We start from the raw sequence: 12,875 nt of genomic DNA on the forward strand, positions 1-12,875 counted from the left end.
TCATTAACATAGTTGTAAATATCAGAGTTAAATAAAACATTCGCATAATAATAAAACGTTTAAACCAATGCATTACATAACCATCCATTCTTGTCTTAACGAGCATCCAAATTGTTTCAACATAAAACATCATCTTTTAAATAACATAACATTTCCTTGAGATGCTAGTGTCTTCAATTCCATGCCATGTTCTTCCCCTCAAGCGAGCTGCCTCATTCTACTCACCTGCGTGCATACCAAAAGTCAGCTACGCTGAGTGAGTTCTAGTTAATCATACAACATACAATCATTTCACATACTTGCACACATGCCCGAAGGTGTGTACCTCATTCATACTTTACCTTACATACGTAACTGTCCATACCACTTAAAGAACCTTCCGCCCTATAACCTCACAGATATTATAAGGGTCTGGTCACCAACATCACAGATATTATAAGGGTCTGGTCCCTATCCTCATAGATATTATTAGGGTCTGATCTCTATCCTCACATATATTATTAGGGTCTGGTCCCTATCCTCACATATTTTATTAGGGTCTGGTCCCTATCCTCACAAATATTATTAGGGTCTGGTCCCTATCCTCACAGATATTATTAGGGTCTGGTCCCTTTTTTCGTGCAACTGTAACATACCTGTCTTTCCATACCTTCCTTGATAACACGTGCAATATCTGAAGATCGTTCACGTACTATCAACATATATGCATAACATACATACATCATTCATACATCATATATATCAATCATATCTTTAACCACCACCTGACGGTACATGCAATATCCGAAGATCGTTCACGCACCGTCAAGCAATCATCATACATAAATCATACTACGCATACACTTACCACTTAAGGTAAGTGTATTAACTATCACATCGAGTATGGACACAGCCCCGAAAACATAACAAGGAAGTGGGGCTAGAAACTCACCTGATCGCGATTACGTTCACCGTTTATGGTTATTCCTCTCTTGAGTTGTGCACGACTAATTGTATAATCATTACATATATTAAATACATATCTAGCTCATTTTATCATTTACTTAATTAATATTAAGCGTCTAAGATGGTTTTACTTCATTGAACCCTTACCGGTTAGTTAATCATTACTTGTTAACCTTTAAAGGTATCTTTCAACGATTATAAAAGTCCAAGGGTTATTATGTAATTATCTCATTCTTTCCAAGTCCAGGGACTGTTCTGTCATTTTATCAAACTTTTAGTTCGTTACTTGGTTCTTAACGAATTGGGTTCATAACGAATGACCCTTTCGTTACTTTATAACGAATTGACCATTATAACGAACAGATCCATGTAACGAATTGGACCCTATAAACTTTATAGCGAATGACACTTCTGTAACGAATTGAACCTTTTAGTTCCCTATCTCCTTTTAACGAATAGTCATAACGAATTGGGGCTAATTCGTTATCTTTTCCTTAACGAGTTAGGACACGAACTAAGGCTAGTTCGTTAAGCTTCCATTAACGAATCGCCTGACGAATTACCTCTTGTTCGTTAACTCCCCGTTAACGAATTAGGGTTAGGTCAGAGAATGTCAGAAACATTCCCTAACATATCAACCTCGTACCCACCGCCGGAAAACCGCGGCCTCACCGGAAAACGAGATCTGACTCGTTTTCCATCGTTTTCACTGTTTTTCATCCCGTTCGATCCAGATCTGAGCTAGGATGACCCCTAAGCTAATCTTAGGTTCGGTTTCTACCCGATTCCACCCGGATCTCATGACTTTAACGGTTTAACGGTGTCGGCTCGTCGTTTTGTGACCAAATCTAACGGGTTTGACTTCATACAACATCATACTATCATTACCTTGGATCGGGATCAGTTTTCTATCTCGGTTCGGCTAGAGAAAGGAGAGAAATTTGAGAGAGAGCTTAAGTGTGTATTTTGGTGGTGTATGGAATACGTGTAAATGAATGAATTAAATGGGTAATTAAGGTTTATATAATTATGCATCATGGTCTTAAGCCCATGATCTTTCCTTCCTTCCTTCTTAATCCAAGTCCATAACCCATATCCATTTACCCAACACTAGCCCGAATCATAATAACTCATATTTTCATTTTATTAACCGAAACGAGAAAACGGGATGTTACACAATGTAATCGATTATATGAGTAATCGATCAGAAGCTTTGTAATCGAACGAGCAGTAGCCACTTGGTCCGTTTATCACCTTTATTACTACATTTCTTGACTTTAATACTTTATTAAGGTTTGGTATTAACCCTTAAACATTTCCTTAACCATTTTCGGCCAAAACTTGACCCGAGTGACCATTAAGCTTGGACCTTTATTGTCCAAAACGTCCAAGGCTAGATCTAGGGTTTCTTTATATGATCCGTATATGTCCATAAGTTCTTTACGTCCATTTTAAACATCAATTTTGCAACTATATCACATAATAAGGTTCGATTTACTATCCTACAAAGTTTCATGCAAAACCGACTTCGTTTACTCGTTCTTTCACAAACCGTACACTACTCGTTTTACCCGAAACGAACCAACAAACCCGTTTACTATCAAGTTCATTAATTTATCAATAATCATGCCCCGATCTATCATCCTACCAACTTTCAAGTAAATCCGTTCATGAAAGGTAAGCCTTTTTAACAAAAACGTAACTTTGAAGTTTTTGTCTGAAATCACTCGAGAGGGTTAAAACCATATCAAACGAACTCCGAATTGAGTGATTCAAGTTCCCACGGAACCGTCTTGTCGCGACCTACAAACCCATCAGCTCTCCTTTGCCGGAAACCGCCGATACAGTAGCCGGAACAGCTGAAAAGTCGCCGGAATCTTCACTTTTGAGCTGCTATGGTTTTTCTGATAAAAACTGTACTTTCCGACTTCTGATCGAATATCTAATAAGTGGGAATTTTCATTTATATACCATGGAAAATCAATTAAAATTTGAGAACGATCCGACGGTTAGATCTCCGAGAATCTTTGTGTCTTTGTGGGTGGTTTTCTCAAAACGGGAATCAGAGAAGTGTGTGTTTTTTATGGTGTAGTCTATGGTGTAGAGATGTATGAACATGGAAAGGATTAGGGTTTTAAGGGGTATTTATACTTCCTTAAGCTCATGGACCGTAGGCTCATCTTTACTTTTTGGTACATAATTAATTACATCTAATTAGCTTACTTATCCTTCCATCTTTATTATTTTTCTATTCTTCTATTAACTCAAGTAAACTTTTCCATCTTAAATAAATAATATATTAATTATTTATTCTTATAAATTTCGGGATGTTACACGGGGCGACAAGGGAAACGAGCAGGCATGCTGAAAATACATAAGAATAATACGAGTATGAGTTATCGATTGAAGATTTCCAAGAGTAATATAATTAAACCATTTGAAATAAATAAAAAAATTTCATAATACTAAAATCACATGAAAACTATATTGAACTGAAATTAGAATATTCATGTATCACCATAATTTTTCTAATACAACTTAATATTCATAGAGAAATAGAATTCAAAATTTCAAGTGTCCTGTATCACCATGACTTATTGAACTTTTCAATTAAAACCACAATATAAACAATTGAGACTTACGAATCATACGTTGCATGAACCACCATGATGTAAGAGTAGGAGTGCAACCATTTTCTATACACAAAGGAAAATGGTCACGTATGACGACTTAAAGTTGTGGTTCGTATGACGTTTGGTGTGGTATGTTTTGGCCGAATAAATTCAGCACCCTTTTCAAACCCTCGAGGTAATCATCTAGGTCCCGGGTCTGATTTGGATTTTTGCGCATTGCTTATCCTTAGATTTTAAAACCTTGGTTTCAAGGATTCCAAAAACAAGTGTGTCACTCTTCCAGTTACTACATACTCGCCACGTAAACCCTTCTTTAAGGTGAACAAAAATCGAAATATCGAAACACGAATTGTACATCCCAAAATTGTAAAACTCAAAAAGATTATTAAAATTGTTTAGGCATAAGCCTTGGATTTGTGAGTGAGTATGTGTATAGACGACATTATAGATATCATAAATATAAATTCAAGCGTATGAATTAACTTTTAATAAAAGTGCAGGCACATAGCATATCGGGTATACATGCAAATTTAGGGCCCGAAATAAACTATAACTATACTAGGTCGATACTTCTAACAGCCTATCTTATAGTTATCACTCTGATACCAATTTGTAACACCCCGGATTTAGAAGGAATACACCTGAGTGTAGCCTACAGGTCACTCATAAGCTCGTAACACTATTAATGTGACAATAATTATATTTATTTCATTTCATAACGTAACAAGTGCATATTAATAAATATAAAAAGGAACAATAAACACTTCAACGAAATAATAAATAAGTTCTTTATTCAAATAACTTAAGGTATACTAATGATCTTCGTCCTTATCACACCATCAGTTAAAATTGTAGCACGTTGAAATAATATAATTGTCAACAATTAAGTTAGTGAGTTTTCATAAGTTTTTGCATATACATATATATATGTGTGTGTGTGTGTGTGATTCAACGATCATCATGCAATAACTATTCAAGCGTGAATTAAATGAAATCAATTAATGTCATACTCATGTTCCTTTAGCCGAAGCCGTAGTAATAGGGAAAATGAGACCACCATACGAAACAAACTAAACATGAAAAACAACAAAAATGGGTTTATAAGAGATTTGGGATCGCTAAATTGGAAAGATTTAGTTAGTTTAAGTGTTCTTAAAAGTCATTATTATGGTCATTTAGTATATTCATTTATGAAAAAAGAAGAAAAAAAGAAAAGAATCATTTTAATATAAAAGTATATAGATTTAAATATATATCTATATTACATTATAATGCATATAGGCAACTTTTCATCTACCTACATAAGACGCCGTAATATTTAATGCTGACCAACTCTCCATCAATTCTCCAATCTCCGGTGCATTCAATGCTACGCTCATTTATGAGCACTCTTGGACCGATTCCAATGAGGAACACAAACGAATCGATTCCAATCAGCAATCAAAGCTAACTAGTTTCAACTTTTCATCATCCCCATATAAGTAGATTCCATGCTTTCATGTGACTGCGTGATTATCTCAACCGAATGATTTGATGAAACCTTCAATCAACCAGGTTTCAATTGAGTGAACGAGTCTGGGGCAATCATTATACCTAATCAATTGGATATGAGGCCGGATCAGAGTCAACCGACGAAATAGTGTTGCCCTGAAGCCTAACTTCTTCAAACGAGATCAGGTAGGGCTTTCGTAACTGTGTTTATCTTCAATCGATTTCCTTTATTGTATGCTTTTTTTGCCTACCACTTCATTGTAATTGTTTTATATGTTTTCAAATTCTGTTGTATTATATGTACTGTTGTTGCAACAGATAAAGAGGGACATTGAAGGTCCTTTAACATTGGTAATTAGAGATTATTTTTGAATCTTTGTTTTATGCTATTAATGGAATTGGTGATGTGGTCCTCTTCATGGTTATATAGCGTTACAACTAGCTCGATTGTCTCAGGAGAAGCCTCATTTTTTCCATTGTTTAGAGTGTCTTTTTTTTTACTCTTTTTTAACTGATTTTTCTCGGGATTTTTACATTTAAACTGACGCACTGTTAGTTTCATTATGTACACATTTGGATGTTTCATGTTCGTTTATGCCAAATATACAGACTAATAGCTATTTCAATATTTTAATACAAATGTTTTGCATCTTAATGTTATATTCGAGTTAGAATATCTCTTATGGTAGTTTCTTGCTTTGATAGGTAAATTGTGAGCAAAGACAACTCTTTGATAGGTATGACTGGTTGAATTAACTGAGGATAAAAGACATTTATGCCCTTTGTAAGGACTTTACTATTTTTTGTGATCTAAACTAAAGAATTATGCAGGCAACGATATAAGAATATTTATACGGAGTTGCTGGGGAGCTGGTATGTTTGGAAATTGGGATTTTTAATACATGTATACAAAATGATCCATTATCAACCAAACCCCTCTTTCGAACCTGCCATACACTTTGTTTTGTCACTTCTATTTAATATAACCAAGTTCATTGCTCGACAAATATATGCTTAACTTGGATTTTGGTTATTTTTTAACTTTGAAATTCTTACAATTATAGAATGATGAGAACGAGTGAGTTGTGTCGAGATTAATCTTATCTTATTTATGATTCTGATGATCACACTACTTATAATCTTGTTTCTCATTTTTTATTGTATTTAGTGTGTTTGTAGAAGACTCAAGGAATGCATCGACTCTTTTGACGTTGGCTACAACTGCACAAGTTTTACCATGTTACGGTTTTGGTTTCAGAAACAACAATTGCACCGGTAAATCCAACTTTTCTACCATAGGTGATCATCTTTTGACATTGACGTTTTAGGATTTTGACTTTTGTTGATCTCCATAAGCTATGTGATACACGATTTTTTCGGTTTGGGACTTGGGATGAGTTGAACGAATTAAAAGTCCTCATGGGTCTATGTTTATTGCATGCAACCTCGTACATCATTATATTAGGAAAGAAAACTTGATTTGGTTTTGTGATTAAAATCAACGCACTAACTATTTAATAGAAATTAGAAAACAGTGTAAAAAAAATGCTTGCTGATCAACCCATCGTCGGCCCGTATTGACTCTTTATACAACATAAACTTTAATTTTTTTTTTAACTTTTAAATATTTGTTTTTATAGTCTGAAGACGAGAGGGAAATGTATGCAAGAACCATTTACTACATTAACTTCGATAAGAAGGTAAATACCTTACTTTTTTTATTGTGTACATGAATGACGTTTTTCTAATAATGGTTATAATTATAATTTTTTAATCGAGTTACTCAGCCAGATGTTAAACTCTTCTTTGAGTCACTCTGTTGCGAGGTATGTAGCTGCCCATTTTTAAAAAGTCAAAAAAATCTACTCTTATTGGTAAATTCTTTTTTTTTTTTTTTTGTAGCCACATGTTATGGAATTTATTATTTCTAGTTTTATCGCTTATGATGCATATTTGCATTATGGGCTTAACCGACAAGTTATGAGAGTAAACGAGCTTCACATATCGAGGTTGATCACGTTTGTGATTTTAGACGAGTCTAAAGGAGCTTATTATTTATATAAATCTGGTTCATTGCACCTTTGGATGTATATACTATTATATTAAGTTTTGATAAAAATAGTTAGATAATATATATTATTTATTAAAACTATAATTTTAAATGTGAACATTAAGTTTTAAAATTGTAGATAAATATATAAGCAAGTAACTGAAACAATAAATGAGTGAAGCCCAAGCCGAGTTTAGGTCCAAAAATATACATGAGTTGAATATGAGCTCTAGAAATATAGCTCTCTTGTGTTAAACGAGTTGAGCCTAGGCTTTGGTCAACTTATTAGTCATTTACACCTGCTAAACAAGTATTAATATGTAAAATGACACATTTTGTTTGTTTACCTTCTGGAATTATTGATTGCTGAGTACAAGTGACTTTTTTTAGGCTGCTAACATTGACCATTTTGCTTTTGTGTTTTTTTACAACTAATAACAATCAATTCAAGATACTTTCTTGTACTTCAATACATGTACTACCTTGCAAAGGTAATATATCTTTCTTTCTTTATGGCCCTGTATTACTCGAAGGGCGTTGGGTATTATTGGGAGTGTTGAGATGTAACATCATTTCTGATATAATGGATTGAAAGTCTAGTGGTTTTCTTATACCTGATTAGCCCATACGTTTTCTACAATACATACTTTATTAGGGCAATTTAGTCATTTGAAAGTATTGCAAGAATCTAAGAAATTTTGAAACTTTCACATGGATAGAACTTGTAGGGGTGTGCAAAGAAACCGAAAAATCCAAACTGAAAATTGAACCGAAACAAAAACCAACGGTTCGGTTTTATGTTTTTGTAATAACCAAACTAATGGCTCGGTTTTGTTTTTTTGTGTAATAAAAACGGAACCGAACCGAACCGGATTTCTATAAATATTTTTTATTTTACATGATTTATAAGAACTGAATAAATAGTTAACAATTTATTTTACATGATTTATAAGAATTGGTCTATATGGGATAGTAAAAGCAATATTTATTTGGATTGGTCTGTGCGGTAGGGGTGTAAACGAGTCAAGCCACTCATGAGCTACTTGATATCAACTTGCTTTTCATGCCGGGTTTAAACGAGCTCAATCCTAAAAATAAACTTGTTTAAACAATATACATGACATTCACTTATACATTTTGAGTAGGCTTGCGAGCCTAAATGCGCTCAAGATTATATAATTCTAATTTAATGGTTTAAACATGTATATTTATAGGATATTCATTATTATTATATATAAACTATGTTAAAAATAACTAAATGATAAGCGGGCCGAACTCAGGCTTTTGTAAGCTAAAGAAGCTTGTAGTTAACTCGATCCTAAAAATAACCTTGTTAAAAAAAACGAGCCCGAGATGCACTTTTCGAGCTTGAGTACGTTCGTGAGCTTAAACGAAAAAAAAAACAAAACAATGGTTTCGTCTCATATGTCGCCATGTAGGTACACAAGTTTTTAACAAATTCAACGGTCATGGATTTGCTAAATGTAGCGGGCCAGGGAATCTCAAGGTGGACCAAACGAAGAATCAATGACGAGGTTGAACCATAACCGACCCAAGTTGCAACCTGAAAATGTGGGATGTGGTTGAGTAAACACCAAGGATACCAGACAAATCGTTAAGGCAATGTGTAATGGGGCTTGGAATTGGGTGAAGAGGGGCGAGTGTCAAGTTTGTTTAAAAAATTAGAAAAAAAAAGACAAAACCCACCCATAGGGGGTTTGAACCCGCACCTATAGCCAGATCTAAGTTTTAACAAAAGTGCATCTACCACTAAGGCATGTGTCAAGTTTGTTTATAATTTGTAACGGATTAAAATTATTCATTATCCCAAATCAAACTAAAAACCTCCGGAAACCCTAGAATTCAATTGAGGGTCTAACATCCTCTGTCAACTTAATTGAAATAGGGGTTTTGAAGAGGATACAAAAGCGATCTAAAACCACTAATTAATAAGGTGAATTGGTTACGAATTGTGGGAGATCCAGGAGTGAGTGTTTTCAGCTAAAAGCAATTAAAAAAGATGATCAGAACATCTTTGCTTGCTGCAATTGATAGAGGGTTTTCTTCAGAGTTGTGAGAGGACGGTGTATGTTTGTTTAATTGCATTTTAGCCATGTATTTATAAGGTTACAAGATCAAAATACCCCGCGGCTCGAGTTCATGTGAATTGGACGAAAAATGTAAAGATTGGTTGTCAATTCACGCTGGCTACCATAACTAAGGTGTCGTGGAGGTTAAGGATCAACCAAATCCCAGATTTTTGGGGTCAAAACGAGGGGTTGTCGGTGTACGATGGGGAATAGGGGAAAGGGAGGGATTTGTTTTTTTATTTTGCAATAAGGTCTCTTGGGTGGTGATCAAGAGTTGCAAAAACCATAGTGTAGGGGCTAAATACACATATTTTATACATTAAACAAGTAGGATACGAACTACGTGCAAATACAATAAAGATGAAATCGTAAAACATAGTTCATAACTCAACGTTTTTCAATAAATACTAGGATCCGATTACAAACAGGTACGTAAAATGAAGAACAAATATTAAATCAAATTTGACGAATGTCACACCCACAACTCGCACATTTTGACTTGCAAGTTGGGCTTGGTCTGGTCAATGGCTCGCAAATGGGCATGAGCTTGTGTATCTTTTATTTCCAATATTATTATTTTTATTTTGAACTTGGTTGACATCAAGTTTACATTTTTCTAAGCCCATGCAGTCCGATTTATTGGTGAAGAAACACAAATCCACCCCTCAAGGTCTAACACGTTAATCCGAGGGTTATGGTTAAGTATTCCCCACGATGGGTAAATAAACCTTCTTGGCGCAGACGAGTATATCCTGCAAAACAGAACACCGTGAGCTTGCAACGAAGAATGGGGGGGGGGGGGGATTCTCTCGTAACCACCATTCGGCGTGAGAATCAGTATTTGATCGTACAAATAGAATGCATTGAGAGTAGTAATAGTGGAGTGTGTATATCCTTTACCGTTTGGAGATCCATTGGTATTTATACCCGGAGGAGAGAGAGTATGGTCAACCACTTTGTCAGGCTTTCTACCAATTATATTCTCCACTCGTGCGGTCGTTGAGGTTGGTGGAGGTTGGTGGACACCATGGCCCTTTAGCATGGACATGTCGACTATTTTGTACTTATGACAAACTGAAAATTTTTTACTTTTTCAGACACTCATCACGACTTGACTCAAATTTTCGGGACGAAAATTCTTTAACATGGGAATGATGTGACATTCGTCAATTTCAGGTTAACTCCGTCAACTCAACTCCGTCAATTCAAACTTAAAGATCATTGAATCTATAACGCACACCTCATTACATTTAAACTAGGGTTTAAATGACGCTTGACAATTACTACATGTGTAGTCTTTCGGGAATTGCACCGAAACGCAAACGAGTTGACGCTAATCATTGGTGAATAAACGAGAAACATTAAAACAATAATTATGTGTTAGGCTTATGTGTTATGTGATAACATTGTTTAAGAAGTTAACTCAAGATGCAAACTAATTACTTTGGGCTAGTAAACTAATAATTTGAAGTGGAGGGACCTAGATGTAACATGATTGTTATTAAATAATAATAAACCTAAACCCTAACTCTCTCTTTCTCTCCTCCCAAATCGACGGCAGCCCCCCCTTGTCTCCCTTGCGATCGGCCATCACACACACACATACAATCAAGATTGTTCAAGTTTGATTGAAGATTAAGGTGCTAGGAAGGTATAAACAACTATCCTATGCATCCTCTATACTTAATTTCGATTTTTAATGGGTTAATTATAAACCCTAGGTCCAATTTTTATATGTGATTGTGTTCATGTGTCTTGTTTTGATTGAAAGATGTATTGATTGTTGAATTGATAGCTAGTATTGGTGTTATTGCATGTTAATCGTTTGTTTCTTGATTTTGAGTTCAAGTAAAACCCTAATCATGGATGTAATGTGTAATTGACGTGCATGGATAGTGATTATGGTGTCTAGAATATCATATGAACGGATTATGGTTCATAGATAGTTAATATGTTGAGTTTGGTTGCAAACAGTTTCTGGACAGATTGTGTTGCTGATGTTCAATTGACTGTAACGGGGTGTAAATTTGAAAATTGGTCGAGATTATTGATACTACAGTAAACTAGGTTGAGTCTAGTTTCTAAAGAATATAAATTTGCAATTTTTGAACGTGTAAAAGTTAACTTTTATGATTTTACAAAAATGTTGTGCAAAGCTGAGTTGTGAGACCTGCTGTTAGGTTGTCTTATAAATATTATATCTCTTGAACTACAAGACCAAATGGGTTGGTTCCACTTCTGGAAGTTAACTTGTTGAGTTAAAAACCTAACCCAATTGGTCTTGCATTTGTTGGATTTTTCATTTAACGGGAATTTCAAATAACATTCTGTTGCGCATGAATTTGACTGTTGTGAGTTTGCTGTAATGTTTTGATCATTGTGAGAAACCTATGTGGAATAAAAATAAAATAAAATATGTTCTGGAAACCTAATACATGTATGCTTTTGTGATGATTTTTGATGAATTAATTGAGATGCTATGATCGGTGGAATAGTATAATCTTTCAAGTAGAATTCTGTCTCCGTAAAGTTAACTGCCGAACTTTGTGAAAATGCATGAAAAGTGCTAGTTGCTAGTTAATTATTATGTTTTGACCAAATTGCCCCTGCGGGGAATACTTGCTAAACAAGTGTGGTATTTTGACCAAATTGCCCCTGCGGGGAATAGTTGCTAGTGATATACATTATTAATACATGACACGTAAATAATTGTTCACACATGTATCGTATCACAAATGTACTTGTTAAGCCACACACGATTCACAAACGAAACACGAAACGTAATTTGTGCATAGGTGTTATGTGCCGAGTCTAGAGACTCGATAATAGTTCCGACACTTAGAAAATCTCTTTGTTGTTTTAGAACGCTAGAGAGAGTTTTCTGTGACGCGCATCACTTGGTGATTTATTTTTGGGAATTCTTCGCAAACAGTGAGTTTCACTTACCCCTTTAAACTGTTTTTAAACGCTTTTCACTTGGGGGAGATAACATACTCCGAAAAACGCATTTAAGATTTTGTTAGTAAATTATATATCACTTGTAAAGGCTAAGTGGCAAACGAAACAATTGAAGTCCTACACATCGAACCGGTTAATATTTGGATAATAGCGAGTCACTGTTGAGTAGTACTACTGGGTTTGACAAACCCCGCCCAACGCTAAACTCGACTGAAGGTCGAGCGGGTGTAATTTTGGCTAACACATACCATGGTCTGGATGACCTGGTGGCAAGGCACTTGATAAACAGTCAGCTTCGGTGTCGAACACTTAGTAATACTTGTTGTATAGGCTAGCTACCTATCGATATATAATTGATTTAACACTATCTGGTAACAGCAAAACGCTAAACGCAAAACGCTGAACGCTAAACGCAAAACGCTAAACGCAAAACGCTGAACGCTGAACGCAAAACGCAAAACGCTTTATTTTATATAAACTTGTGAACTCACCAACCTCGTGTTGACACCTTTAGTATGTTATTCTCAGGTAGCCGAGGCGAGCGCGCGGTATAGTATCATGCATTGTTGAAAACGCTTTTGTTTATGCAAACTGATTTTAAACTATTGTCATTGGATTTTAAGTCGTCCTGCGTGACACAACTTTTGTCTTTTGGTTTTTACGCTTTCGCACTTATTTTCATTTAAACGTTTTTATGGTTGATTATAA

General features: G+C 35.1%; 1 long non-coding RNA gene across 1 annotated transcript; it reads left to right on the forward strand.

Annotated features, from left to right (window-relative positions):
- Nucleotides 1-5,898: 5,898 nt before the first annotated feature.
- On the forward strand, nucleotides 5,899-7,098 carry LOC143606534 (uncharacterized). Its single transcript, XR_013148761.1, has 3 exons — nucleotides 5,899-5,942; nucleotides 6,249-6,344; nucleotides 7,001-7,098. It is a non-coding gene; the product is annotated as an uncharacterized LOC143606534 (long non-coding RNA).
- The last annotated feature ends 5,777 nt before the right edge of the window (nucleotides 7,099-12,875 follow it).

This window comes from Bidens hawaiensis, unplaced genomic scaffold, assembly GCF_021521415.1.
Source record: "Bidens hawaiensis isolate Kalapana, Puna unplaced genomic scaffold, B.hawaiensis_p1.1 tig00075212_1, whole genome shotgun sequence".
Lineage (NCBI taxonomy): Eukaryota > Viridiplantae > Streptophyta > Magnoliopsida > Asterales > Asteraceae > Bidens > Bidens hawaiensis.